This window comes from Pipra filicauda, unplaced genomic scaffold (assembly GCF_003945595.2).
Source record: "Pipra filicauda isolate LSUMZ 115617 unplaced genomic scaffold, ASM394559v2 scaffold77_size3566232_pilon, whole genome shotgun sequence".
In the NCBI taxonomy this organism is placed as follows: domain Eukaryota; kingdom Metazoa; phylum Chordata; class Aves; order Passeriformes; family Pipridae; genus Pipra; species Pipra filicauda.
In genome coordinates, this window is record NW_024104953.1 from 1314498 (window position 1) to 1329164 (window position 14667).

General features: G+C 44.1%; 1 protein-coding gene across 10 annotated transcripts in view; it reads right to left on the bottom strand.

The window, feature by feature from the left end:
* Positions 1–14667, bottom strand: part of PAK5 (p21 (RAC1) activated kinase 5) — a 250509-nt gene that overhangs the window by 40286 nt on the left and 195556 nt on the right. Inside the window, exon 1 of one of the 10 annotated variants that reach the window (XM_039389855.1) lies at positions 4970–4979. The exons of the other annotated variants lie outside the window; for them this stretch is intronic. The gene's annotated coding sequence lies outside the window, so the exon portion shown is untranslated. Of the gene's footprint in view, positions 1–4969; positions 4980–14667 lie in introns of those variants that run through there. 10 annotated transcript variants of the gene reach the window in all.

Here is a 14667-nt window from a genome sequence, read left to right on the forward strand (position 1 = left end):
CCAGTGGTCCTGTCACTTTTCAGTGAAATACTGTCTTGTTCTGGCAAAGTCCTCTGCCTCCTTCTGCTGTCTCAAAACAGTCCTCCACCTTGATCTCTGGGCCATTTCAAGCAGGGCTTGCTGAGCCCTTGAGCAGCATCTGTCTGAAACAGAAGCAGGGCGAGGAGGCTGGTAGCTCTATAAAACCTCCTGTGCCACAGGAGAGACTCAGCTGTAAAGGTGCTGCCCTGACTTTATGATTCAGGAGGCGGAGAGAAGTTCAGAGAAGAAAATACAGTTGTGTTGCCGCTGCAGCAAAAAAAAAAAGATGGGATGATAAATCAGGTATTTATTCCAGCCTCATTTCCTTTTATTAGTTTACTTAAAGATCAAGCCCATTATTTGAAAATTGATTGCTGGCTGCTTTGTAAGTACCCCCTGTGCATTTGCAGGTGATTGTCTCCCCTGTGCATACTTTCTTTGGCTCTTTTTCCATTTCCACCATCATAATCTTTTTATTTGTCTTGTTGGTGCATGTTGGGTACCTTTTGGCACTCACAGACAGGTTTCCAGCCTAACCCAAAGCCATCCTGGTTGGCCTCTGCTCAAAGACTATTTATTTTCCAGGCTCAAAGAGAAGCAGCCAGGTAGCAGCTCGTGTTCAGCGCTCGTCCGCAGGGCTCCACAAATCGCAGCCGGCGGCAAATCAATGGCACTGGATTGATTTCATTCACCCTCTGGGATGGGAATTTGTGAGATTGGAGTCTATTGGAGTAACATTTTAAACCATCAGCTCTAGACATGTACTTCTTTGCCCGATCAATGCCAGCACTTGCAGGATTTCCTGCTGGACTTGCATCCGAACGCAGCTATTGGATGCTCCAGGTCCTCCGAAGCTCCAAACAACATCACGTAACTAAAAGCACATCAGCTGGCACAGTGCATATTGCTTTTAAAAATAAACAGCAGATTCATTCAACAAGATATTCCCCTTTTGGTTTTAGATTTGTCTTTGCCATGTTGCTCTCTCCTGTTTCAATACTGTTGCAGATAGAAGCAAATGTGAAATTTGGCCCAGTGGGACCTTTACTTTGTCAGGACAGTATTTTAGTCTAAAACCGGATGCCAAGGCCGCACTTTTGCACGAGGATGGTGTCTGAGGTCTGGGCAGTAGGACTTGCCCCCCCTTTTGACTGCAGCTCCTGTTTAGATGAGCTTAAATCGAGCATGAAGCTCCAGCAGGACAGACAGGGATCCTGGCACCTCGCACAGCCAGGGATGGGTTCAGCCATGCGGGCAAACACAGCAATGCTGTGGATATCAGCGGCCAGAGAACACCTCCCGTGGGGCTGTGCCTGTGAAAGGTGACCAGGAACCCTGGTTAACAGCAGCCTGCCTCCCCAGCAGCTCTGCAAATGGCTGCTCGGTGCTCCTGAAAGGAGCAGAGCCTCCACCAGCTCTTAAGGGTTTCAATAATAAATGCTGCACAGTCGCTTCACTTCATCAGCCAGCAAAGTCTCTCCGTTCCACTGCAAAGCAAAGCCAACCTCTCCTTAGCACAGTCCCTCTAAATAACTGTAACACACACAGCAATCACAAGGAAACTTCATTTCCTCTGATTTCTCCCAAAGAATGGAAACGATGCTACTTGTTTTCCTGAGTTGTCTGAGGATGAGGACTGGGGCAGCCAAGTCTGTGAAACCTTTAGCTCTGGGCTTTTAAGTGCCCCAATTCAGTCTCCACTGATGTGCCTGGTCTCAAAAAAAGGAGAGATGATTTAATTTTTGCTATGGCTAAAATTAATTTTGTGTCATTTTGATACGACACACAAAAAAAAAGGCATTTACTCGTTTAATTAGGCGTGGAAGCAGAAAACATCCTGGATGAGTGAACAAACGTTTTCCAAGAATTGTAAAACTCTTTCAGGAATAAGAGGTACCCAAGTGCTTTGAAGAGAAATGATGGACTTTTCCAGGATGCTGGATAGAGTGTATAGCATACAAATTACAGGATTTCTATCAGGAGCACAGAATGTATGAAGTTGAAGTTCACTCAGACACCTGCCCGTACTCTGTCATAACAAAACAGCAATCCTCTCACAGTTGTTAAGAAACCCTAATTTCCTAATGGGGTCACTTAGGAAAACATCCCACAGACAATGGGGCAACTGCCTGCCTTTATCAGGGGCACAGGGAGGTAAGAGGCTGTTGGGCAGCTCTGCAGAGTTGCCTGTGTGCCATCCCCATGCCAGAGCACTCAACCTTAATTTAATTCTTCCCGACAGCTTCCAATATACTCCTGATTGTGCCAGGTCTCTCAACAAATGCCACCTTTCTGTGCAGCTCCTCCTGTGCTCACCCCCATGGAACAAGAGGAAATGAGAGGTATCATACTCGTAATTTGTTGCTATTTTGGTGGGGATGAGCACAACCAGGATGTCTGTCCTTTCCTTGCACGTGCTTTGCCAAGGGATGGTCTGGCTGATTTCAACACCTCATGGGGACATGAGGGGAGCCTGTCCTAAAAACAGCTACCACTGATGACAGTGGGTTTGAGCTGGCTTTGAGGGGGAAGAGAAAACGGGACTCATCACTGCATGGCTTCAGTGGGGCACTTCCATAGAAAGACTTCGCTTGCTCTTACTCTGAAATGATGCAGCACATTAATTTTGTGCTTGTAAATGTGAGGTTTGAAGGAGGCAGCCCTTCAGTTACAGCAAACAAAGAGTTCAGCAAGTGTGACAGCATGAGACCAAAAGCAAGTCTGTTCTTAAGCAGGGGAGCCAGGAGATAAGTCTGTTCAGCTCCAGGTTGCCATGCCAAGGTCCTCCAACCCACGGTCCAACCGCGGCACAAGAATAAAGATAAGGGACTTTCTCTACCAAAGCCATGATGGAAAACATATGGACATGGCATTTACTGGAGGAAAACACAACACTGGTGGGGAAAATCTGGCTATCACACCACCTCTCCTCCTGAGTAATCCAGAGCAGGGCTGGTCCCGACTGCGTCAGTGGGGAATGGGGAAGGAACAGGGATAGCAGGAGAAGTGTGTGAGCTGTGCTCTGCAGATACAGCTATCCAACCTCTTTTGTAATTGCAGTGTTTGTCTTACTCTTCTTCTTTGTCTCTACCCATGAAAGGAGTACTGCCAGCCCTGCTGGTGCCTCCTGGAGACCCTGGATACACCTCCATCCACAGCCACAGGCACCGAGGTAAGGGTGCTATCAGGAGCAATCACTGCATTTTGCACTTAATGCTGTTTACTGTAGTGCCTAACAAATCGAATTACATGCTAATCAGCACACCCTGCCTGTTAGATCTATGCCAGACTTGGCTCTTTGCACTGCACTCCTTCCTAGGCACAGAAATAATTCACTGAGCATCACAGTGCCATGGACTTCCAGACTAATCCAAATTTCACCCCTGACCTTCAATGACAGATCAGGTGCCCACATAGAGAGGAAATTCCCTGTGTCTGACACTGCCCCTGCAAGGTGTGTGATGTGGAAAAGCACATCCACTCTGTCAGCTACGGCACTACTGCCGTGCTGCCTCCCAGTCACAAACGAAGGTGTTTTTCCAGCAAGAAGTATCCTACAGTCCTACCCTGGAGCATGAGGGTGGCAGTACTATTTTGGGTGCCAGGGGAGCAATGGTCTGTGCTCAGGGCAGGATTTCCAGCAATAGCTTTCCCCAAAAAAGTTACAGCCTTGCCAGCTCATCTCCCAGAGCTCACACAGAGGTGACAGGTTGCTCTGTTGGTTCAATCTTAAATGCTCGACCCCATCCTGGGGTTTTCATGAGTTGTCCCTCTCCTATACCTTGAGACCAGAGGACACTCAGGGACTGGGAACTGAAAAGCTGAAAGTCCAGATATATGTTACTACCCCCAAAGAATATATTTTTGTACTTACAGCAAGTAAAATCAAAAGCAGTTGGAATAGAAGAAAAAAAAGGGTGACTTCAGTCCTAAGGTTAATAGTGTTCTGTATCTTTTATCACATCCCATGTAAGAGTAGTCCTCTCAACCCACCAAATAAGAAAGAAGTCTGCTCAACTCTGACTTTCTGTTCCCAATGAAAAAGTCAGAGCCACTTTTTTCTTCCCCTACAACTAGATATTCTTTTTAAGTTGGAAAGACCTACTCTATATTGTCATCTTGAAAACTATCAAGGAGCCCCAAGTTCACCCCCTAAGCACTGACAGCAGCTCTTGCCATCCCAGGTGTCCCCAGAAAACACTGAGTAAAGGTCTGTGAAATTCTGCCATGCACAAAAACACACGATAACCTTACAAAGTTAGTACCTAGAATAACAAAGTGAGATGGGTGTTTTTACTTAAAAATGGACCTTTTAATGACTGTGTACCACAGCTGCAGGAGACCTATGTGTTTTTTATGGTAATTCAGCAGTCAGATAATGTGTCTCACTAACCCAAGGAAATCATGTGTATCCATCGTGACCCTGAGCCACCCTGGGAAGCCTGCAAGGGTTTCTCACACACACCTCGAGCACTCGGCCGACCGGGCTGTAAATATTCCCTCGGGAGGGGGCTCTGTGCTCTGTCTGCTTCAGCCCAGCAACATGTTTGCTTTTAAACAACCAGCAATTAGTTCAGTTTCAATCAGGAAGCACACCCTGTGAGCCTGTATTTTCCGCAGGGATTCCCTGTGGTTGGTTCCTCAGCTGGGCAAGCAGCAGCAGAGCCCTTTTCCCTCGGGGATGGGCACGCTATTAGCATCTAAAAAACTGCCTTTGGGCACACGGGTATCACGTGCAAGCCCAAAGTGGGGGACAGTTCTGGGCTCAAACCCCCCAGTGCCCTGTGAAAAGGCAGGTTTTCCCCCAAAGCAGCCACACAGTCAAAAAAATACCGGTTGCAGCCAGGAGCGTTAATAAAATGCTTCATTTTTGAGAAAACTGACAGAAACACGGATTGCAAAATGGGAGATGGGTGCAGGTCGCCTTTCTTTGATAATTTTTACTTACTAATAATAGTTTTCTGTAGCACAAGGACCTCAATTATTCCCCTCCAGAGCCACCCAAACGCAGTAATTCATCATTAGCTTTGCTGGCTTCTGTTCCCGCGCTCTGATTAATTGTAACCTTTCCCGATATTTGATCGTAAATGAAAGAGTATGAATTGAGAAGCACAAATTAAATTAATGTGTCAAGGCAGCTTGCATAGCCAGTGCTCCAGACAAATGGGAGCTGGGCTGAAACTCAATCTCGAGGAGAAAGCAAATGTCTGGTGTGGACTGACAGCAGCATAAATTGCTGAGAAATTCTCCGTGAGCGAGAGGTAAAAAGGATGTTGGTTCTCCTTGAGCTCACACTGGTGCCAGTTCTCACTGCTGAGACAAGTGGAAGAGACCAACACATATCTATTTAACTATACAGCTATTAAAAATGAGAGGTGTTCGTTGTTTTTTTTTTTTTTAAATAAGGAATAGCAACAGCAGTAGTTCTGTATTTCCTTTTTTGTTTGCTTTAAGGATGGTTCTGAGCATCCTGGAGGGGACCCTCTGCTGCTGGCTGCAATCAGAGCATGAATTTCCTCTGCAAAAAAAAAAAAAAGGAGTGGGCCTTCATTGCAGGCTTGCATTTTTTAAAACTTACCTCTATTTTTCTATTTTTAACTGAAAATACAGAGAAAATTACCCTATTTTTCAGGAGACTAAACAAGAAGCAGTATCTGGAAAAGCAGAGTGAACTGAGTAAGAAGCAAATAGAGTTCATGGAAAAGCTCTTAAAAACCCCACTGGTTTCAGGTCAGGCCTGAGACACTACTGTGTCAGAGGAGAAATCCTGTTTGACTTTCCAGATAAGATATTCCTAAACCCTTTCCTAACTCCCAGAGTGTCATTCTGGACGTACAGGATGGAAATGAATAGGGGGCACCCGGGAATCAGGGGGCAGCTGCCTGCAGAGCACCTCAAATCACAGGCAGGTGAGTCCTGTGGTCATATCTCGTAATTAATCATTAATTTCCTGGTCTTATCTAGAGGGGTATCTCATTACTTCTGTGGACACAAGGTAGTTTCAGACCTTGTGAAAGGGTATGGTTTGTTTTGTCATGTGAATGGACAGCAGGTGAATACCAGGTTGGTTCACCAGCCTAAGGGGAGACCCCATTTCCTACGATCTCTGCTCTCCTCAGTTATGATCTGAGCATTTTAATTTGGGAACAAAAGAATAAACCCTTGGAAAGTGTTCTGATATACCCTACTAATGAATCAAGATAATGACTTTAAACATTGTCTCTCTGGCAGTAACAGAAAGGATCTACAAATTGTGAATAAAGCCAGCCCAAATTCTGAGTCTTCTACCATCCCGCTAAACTTTTCCACACATAAATAATGTACTGATAGAAATTAGTCACCTGTGACCACACAGTTTTCCACACTATCTTTTTCAGCTCAAACTAAGTAGAGAAATACCATTTTCAATGCATGCCCATGTGAGTTTTAGAACAAAAAAGCTTGACAGTCAATAGGATTCAACTTATTGCCATGGATTTTCAAGATGTCTTACATTTTTTTTGAGATGGGGCAGACCTGCAAGTGGTTTAAATTAAAATAATGCTTTAATCATGGAAAGATACATACTGATGGACTAGACCAACAAAATGCCATCTTTCCCAAAGCCCCTCATTTACCCTGCAGCGTTCTGCTCATTTCAACCTCGGGTCAAACCAGCCAATTTTTCAGAGTTTCTATGTCAGTGCACAATATAATAAAAATGCATTTAAACAATTACAAAGCGTCCAGGACTTGTCATTGTCCACGTTCCTTTTCAGCCCCACAATACCTTGTTTACGGTGGAAAATGCCTTCATTTGCCACAGCACAGCAGTGTGTCTCTCGATAGCTGGCCCATGAGACACATCTAATAGAAATGCACAAAGGAACAAAAGACAGGAAAAAATAATAACAAAAGGCAATGTACGCTTCCAGAAAAATAGTAAAAGCTGGTACAGAGTGGCCAAACTAGGATTGATGTACTCCAGGGAACAATACTCATTCTTCTTATTGAAAGCTACTCTTGTACCAGGACTCATTTCCACACACTGACTGACACGTGCTTTCCTAATTTGGAAATCTTGTGATTCCCAGTGGATTTTAATGCTCAGTAATTTTCAGACGAGTAGCTTAAATGCATATATTGTAGTCAGTCATTCTCTATTATCTCATACACATGCACACATATATAGAAACGTGTAGACAGAGGTTCTTGCAGGGAATTAAGTCTGCAACAGCTCTGGGCAGATTAAAGAGAAACACCCCCCCTTCAGAGTCCCCTAAACCCCTGGAGGTAACTCAAATAATTTCTATCCCTAGCAATTGAAAAGATTCCAGGTTTGCCGAAGCAAATAGTCCCTTGGGTGCTCAGCTTGAGATAATTAATGGTATTAACTTTGTAGGCAATGCTGGACACCCACAGGGAGAGGGGATTAAATAAGGGACCCATTAAATGAGTCACCCCAAGTCTCAAGTTACTTCTGAAACTTCAAGCAGCTGTAATTTATTTTTTTCTGAGTTGATACTATTATTAGTATTTTAAAATACTATCCTGTATTGTAGAGGATGTGGGTACTCTATTTCTATGTTTTGAGTTAGAAAAAAATAATAAAAGGAAATATTATCAAGAATTAAAGTGATGACATATCAGTAGAGAAGACAAGGTGAGCAGGGTGATCAGACAAACTTGAAGGAAACATCAAAACCAGAGCTGTGAAACAATATCACATAATTCTGAATATTAGTAAATATGGACATTCCCAGAGGTTGGGGGGACTGTAGGATAAGAACTGCAAGGATATGAAATTCTGTATCTGTCAAGAGAAAAGACTGAGCTTGAGAAACACTTGGAAAATTGTTATCAATCATGTACCTTTGCATTTTGGGCCACATCCTCAGTGGGGTCTGCTGGAAACGCCTCCCCAAAAGAGATGGATTGGCACCAACTTGTATCACAGCAAAGGGGAAATTAAAATGTCTTGGTTTTGAATGTAAAGCTTTAGTTCCAACCCCCTGAAACCGAGTTTCCTCTGCAGCACTTGATGGCAGTTGCAAAGCTTCTACTTAAAAAAAAAAAAAAAAGAAAAGGATACAAGATGTGTCCTAGGTCTCAACAACAACTGATCTTGTGCTGATTGCACCCACGAGCAAACCAAAACTGCATCAGGGAGGGGCTCCAGGGGCTGCCTGCCCCAGCACAGGTCACTTTACAGCCCCCAGAGAGTGTCACGGAGCAGGGGGTGACAAGCACGAATGGGACTGGAGGGGGACACACCCCTGTGACAGCACCATGTGCCACTGACACCCATCACTGAGATGTGGGGCTCTAGAGCTGACCTCCTGCCATAAATCCTCCCTGGAATGTTCACATTCACCACACTGACAGTCACTGCATTTCTTATTTTACTTCTAAACCAGTACAGGCTGTGCTGGCTCTCAGGGTATCACTCTATTACTGTAACACTGGTAATAAAGGTTGCTTTCCAGTGAAGGATCAACAGCAACAAATGCTTCCTAATGCATTATTAATGGCAAGCCTCTGATAAGAATGCTCTTTGGGATGAAACACATCTGACCTGTAAAGTGTTTACCAAGAAATGACACAAAATCAGATTATTTGGTATGTCAAAAGACCTTTAAAATGCAAACAAACATATCTAAGGATTATATGGATCCACAGCAAGTGCCTGGAAGATGAAAATCATGCCTGTTGTTATCGCTGTGGGTTTCCTACCTTCTTACTATCTGCTTTTACTCTGCATTGCTGTAAATGTAACTGAAGGAAAAAAATATTTACACAGTCTACAATAAATCACAAATGTGTAGATTCAACTTGAAATGTTTATTCCATACATATTTTCTTGTCTTTTTTTTCCCCCCACTCTGCACTGTGCTGAAAAACAGGCTTGAAAGTCAATTCTTATCCTATTACCTATTGAGTTGCTGCCATGCAATGCTCTGTCTCCATATTAAAAATTAGAACTGATCCCTTGAAGGGTTTCTAGAGCTTACTGTTTATTACCTCCCTCAGAAAGTTTACCATAAGCTCTTTATACAGAACATGGAATGTTTATAAAGAGATGCCTGCTCAGTCCTCCTCCCTTGGGATCATCCTCAACAGTCAATAATTGCCACTGAGGAATTCCTCAACACTGATTTTTTTTTGGAGCTAAGTGACCCTGCCGTGCAGACTTTGTATTTTCCATCTCCAGGCACCAGTTTGGAAAGGATGGGTCTCACCTGTTCTCCAACTGGGAGACAAAGGTCAGAAGAAGAAATGGAGACCCCTTTGCCTTGTCTCTGATGGGAAAGCTTTTGGACCAGCCCCAGAAAAGCAAACAAAACCGACGGTATGATGCAAACTGAATGAAAGAACTCCCACATCTCTGTCTCTGGGCAATCTGTGCAAATCCAGAAAGATGAATGCAACTGTGAGGCCTTTATTGTTTTCCCCCTTTTAAATGCCAGAAATAGAACTTTTTTTGCCTGCAGGAAGGTTTTGAGCAACTGCAGAGGTTACTGCATCTCAGACAGCCCCCACTGCCACCTTCCAAGAGATGCTGCTGCTACAGGAAGCGGCTCCCACTCCCTCCTTCCAGAGCAAGGAAGCACACATGTGAATCACTGCATTTTGCTGGGCCCATCCATACGCTGTTTATGGGAAGGGCCTCTCCAGGCCCTCTCCAAGATGAGTGGTTTCATCTGAAATGGTCCAAAGAGACACTTGCAGCCTCTCAAAAAAACCAGGGAAAGGAGATTGCCAGGTGACTCAGTGACCAGCTAAGATGACTCCCCAAAGCCTTGCTCTGGAAGCACCGTGCCAAGTTGCCCCCTGTGACTGTGTGCATGAGCTAATTCAGCTGCCAAACTTTCAGACAATTGTGTCAAAATGCCACTTCTCTCCCAGAAGAAGTTCCTCTCGTGCTGGAACCACACGACATCACCCCTCCTCAGCCTGCACCAACTGGTTTTACAGCAGCTCTCAAGGAGGTTGTTTTGTTGAGAAACTGCCATTGTAACAAGGAGTCTGCGAGAGAAAACAAGGTCTTCTCCAAGTATGTTGTAATAAATCTTATTTACCACTGAGGGGAAGATATTGAGGTTATACAGAGGTGAAGATCTTGGCCATCATCTCTCAGGAATCAACAGCTCATGGATCCCCACGGCTCCCACCCTGCTCAGTGAAACGGTGCCAGCGGCCCATCAGGCCCTGACCCCTCTGTTTATATTTAAATATATACATTTATGTTTAAATTTAGCACATTTACATCTGAGATTGCAGGTTCTTCTTAAAGTCTCAGCATCAAAAATATACCACCAATTAGAAAATAATAATCATTTTAAAAAAAGAGCATCTCTGCCTGCTGACTCTGGCTGCACTCACCACTGTTTCCAGAGGCAGGCGGATTCATTAATTCATTCATTCCCCACTTCGTTATGGAATGACTCCAACAAAGCTGCTGATACAACTGGGAAATCAAAAGATGAGCCAGGAAAGCGACTGCAAAAAAATGCATTAAGGAAACATGTGTGGTTATGTCGAGTGGCAGGGCCAGAGTCAGCAATTCATGAAAAAAGGGACTGCAGAGTCACTGGCTGAGAGGAGAATTAAATGTGCAGAAGGAGCTCAGATCCTAATGGAAGTATTTCCTTACAAAAAAATTTAATAAAAATTATAGCTTCTGTTCAAATGAAATATGTTGTCCTACAAAATCTTTCATTTAATTGTCATAGTTTTCCCTTTGTACTTAAACACAGAATCATACATAATTTGTAAGATATTTAAGATATAGTTCACTCCTTAGGCTTCCTCTCAAATTTTGGACATATGATTCAATAAATACCCTGGTGCTTTTTGTTTCAGCCACTCTGAAAATCATCTGTGCTCTAGGTGGGCATCAGAGATGACTTACTGATTGCTTCATGGGCCAGTAGAAAGGTTTTACAAAGATGATTTTAGGACAGCCACGATACTTAAACTATTTGATATCACAACAAATGAATGACCAGACCACGTTTTTACACTTTACCCCTGTAAGTCTCTGCACTCCAAGTATCAGGCTTTGGTTACCCCAGTGTGTGTAACTGTGCCCAGTCTTGAGCTCAGTCACACTGACAACCATGGCTTTCTAAATTATTCCCAGTTTCTTCAGGATCAAGGCAGGAAGATGTCCTGAACGGCTTTTAAAATGATTATGCAAGTCACAGTTGGCTGTATAATACCTTTTCCAAAAAAACTCCCTCTTAGCACTCTGACAGCAATCAGCTGTGTCATTATGACTCTTCTTTCTCCTTATAACATATATTCTGAATGTTTTAAATGGAAATAACATCATCTTGTCCCCCCCGTTTCGTACTCGTGGCGTGTCCTTGCAAGCAACCAAAGCTCAGGATGCCAAAAGCTGAAGGCTCAGCTCGCCCACGTAAGAGATGGGATATGAATAAATCAGTGCAAAGTCCATGTGAGCTCCTTCTCTCTCGCTAGCAGGGGCTCAGGCTGGAAAAGCTGGATCTGCAGTGGAGCTGCCATGCAGCCTTTAACTACCCGTGGTGCCATTTGAAATCCTCAGTTCATTCAGTACGTGGATTCGGTTTTTAAAATACCAAATCTGCAGCTGGGTATTTACAGAGAAATGGGGGGGGAAAAAAAGTGTATTTACTAGGGTGGCGTGATCATTTCTTTTATAGAGTTTGACTTACTGGGAGGTAGTTTAGAAATCCAAAGGAAACCCCAAAATTCAGAGAGCTCCAGACTCCATCCTCAGTGTCACCACCAGACTGGTCAGGGCAGATGTCACTCCTGCATACCTGATGAGAGCAGAGCTGGGTACCCACTGCTGTGTGTTTTGTACCTCCCTGAAAGTCATCTTCAAAGGCCATTTATCTTTTCCCCAATGTAGAGCTGTGTCATCTCAGGCTTTCTGGAGCAGCATTTGGATCCTAATTCAACTGTTGTTGGTTTCAGGGGGAGGACTGACCCTAGAAGTTGCCACTTTCTCCTCTATTTCCCTCTACTGAGAATAGGATGGGAAAAATAACCCTCCGTGGTGACAACACAACCAAAAGCAGGGGAGGGGGGACACGGCTGACTTTACTGGAGAAAGCTGATTTCCTGTTCCCTTTCTTTTTAACAGGCTAAAGGAGATGTTGTTTCCCTTCCTCCCTTTTGCTGCCACCCCCTCCCATGTCTCAGTGGAAACCAAAGTCTCAGACACTTCAGTTATAGCCCTCCATCAATGTTTTCTAAACCAAGATTTTGTAGAGCTGGAAGAAGGTTGAGTTTCACGTTATCTGCTCTGAATTCAGCAAAGCTTATGTTCATCAGAAAAGGAAGGATAGAAGTTTATGACTTGGAAAATCTCTGAGCCAATATTTGTAAATACAGTCTAATTTAATTACCAATATATGTATTTTTTCAGCTGTCCAACTCTGAGAGAGCACAATCCCACTGGGATGAAGCAATCACACTATTTAGCATGCAAAATCACTACTTGCCTACCAGCTTATTAAAAGGTGGTTTTCTAATTCAGAGGAAAAGGCGAATTACAGGCAAAGCAGAAGAGCAATAATCTGAACGCATCTGAAATGCTCCACTGAACTCTGCTCCAGCAAACATAAGAAAAGACTTTTTTCTCTTTTTCCCCTCTCCAGTGACAGCTTTCCAGTGCCGCTGGCATCCATCACATGAGCAGAGGCAAATGCTTCCACACTTGGTAATAATCAGAGCAAGGAAATTAGGGATTGGGAGGAGGAGGAGGAGGAAACACAGGGTTTTTTTCTCTTGGCTAAAGGCATACTTCAACCTGAAAAGCTCAAAGGGAACTCAGTAGTAGCTTCCTCCTCCATTTCCACTTCTCAAGCAGAGCCAGGACTCCCCACAGATCTTCCAGGTCACCCGTTTTTCCTGGGCTCTCAGTTTTGCTGTGCTTCTGCTCCATGTGCTGAGTCCCGAAGGACTAACTCCCTCAGCTCCCACCTATCCTTCCCCACACCACCACTCCACCACCTATTTATGCAAAATAATCTTCCAAACTCTCCCAACTTCATTTCAAGCCCACTTCACTGTCAGCTATCACTCTACCCCTACCTTCACTGTCACCCCAGGTTATGAAGAACAAATTCATCCCCCTCTAACTTTTTGACCTGCACTGTTTGCTGCAAAACAACACGAGACCAAAGAACTGCCCTCAGCAGAATAGCTCCTCATGGGAGCAGATAAAAAAGGATTTTCCTTAATGTAATGGTGAACTGAAATCAATAAATACACGACAAGGCAATACAGAGGCAAACTTGGGCACTGCAGGGACTAGGGAGGAAATTTATATAAACTACAGTTACCAGGACAGAGTAAAGAGCAAATACAAATGTAAAAGACACTACCAGATGCCTAAAGTCAAAGTAGAATATTAATAAATGATTAACATGGCAGGTTTTAGGACAAGTGTTACAGATTCTCTATCTCTACAAAATCAGCTTTCCATAGCCTAAGACGTTAAGGCTTAATCAGAGTGCATTGTTTTGGAGACGAGCTATCACCGGTCAGTTAAATTGCAGGAATGGAAGTGGGGGTTTAATTCAAGATCCTCTAGGGAGGAGATTTGTTTGAAAGAGGTCAATTAAGCCTTCCACTCCAGTTAATCCCTTCTGTTTATTTCAAAATATCTGGAATAAGGAAAAACATTACAACAGGCCAGCGAAGCGAAATTTCTCCTATGGATGCACCAAAGCAAAAACCTGCAGGTCAGCTTGCTTTCAGCTGGGCAGAACACAGGCAGAAATTGCAATCAGCCTGCATTTCATATGGATGCATCACGTGGAGATGATTCAGGCTGAATTATTCTCCGAATCAGCCTTATGAAACACTCTCCTCCGATGAAGGCAGCAGTACTTGATCTGGTTTGGGTAGAAGTTAATATTTTAACTTACTTTAACTTGGCTGGGAAGGAGTCTCTGTGGTCAGGCAGAAGAGAGCGGATCCTCAAAGAAAGTATTTCTGTCAGTTTGCATTTTACTTCAGAAGTCAGGAGCTGCCCATCTCTGCCTTCAGAGCCCCTCTTCCCCACAGCCTCCTAGCTGTTAATGGCACTATTTACATATATTTCCCTTAAGCTTTTGAGTCACCAATGGTTATTTAGGTCAACGTATTTGTTTCTTCTGCTCTTCTGAATATTGATGGGTTTCAATCTTTTTTTTTTCCAATCTCTTTCTTTGGTCCTACTGTAACTCCTTTCTGAGCTTCCCTAAGCAAAGCAGCAAATGCCAGGCACACCACACACTGTGCTGCCCATCTGCTTCCCGCTGCCACCTCCCTCCTCACCCCATGGCACATCCGTGTGCGTGATCTTTGTGGAAAGGCTTTCTGTGTGCCACAGACCACCTATCCTGCCGAATCAGAAAACAGGAAAAGCAGCATTATCCCTTCCCAGAGCCAGCCCTGTACAGTTCTTTTCAGTGCTCACCAGCACTGAGCTCTTTTCTGTTCACGGGGCAGGTGAGGAGCCACCCCCATGCTGTGACCCCACAACCAGCAAAAGCCTCAGTTTCCATTTCCTTGCCGTGTCATTAATTGCATGGAAGGACGCTCCCAGCATTTAAGAAAAAGCCCCGGTGCATGTGCCTGTAGCAAGGAAGCAAGGGACAGACAATCCCTACTGGGAAACCAGCACAG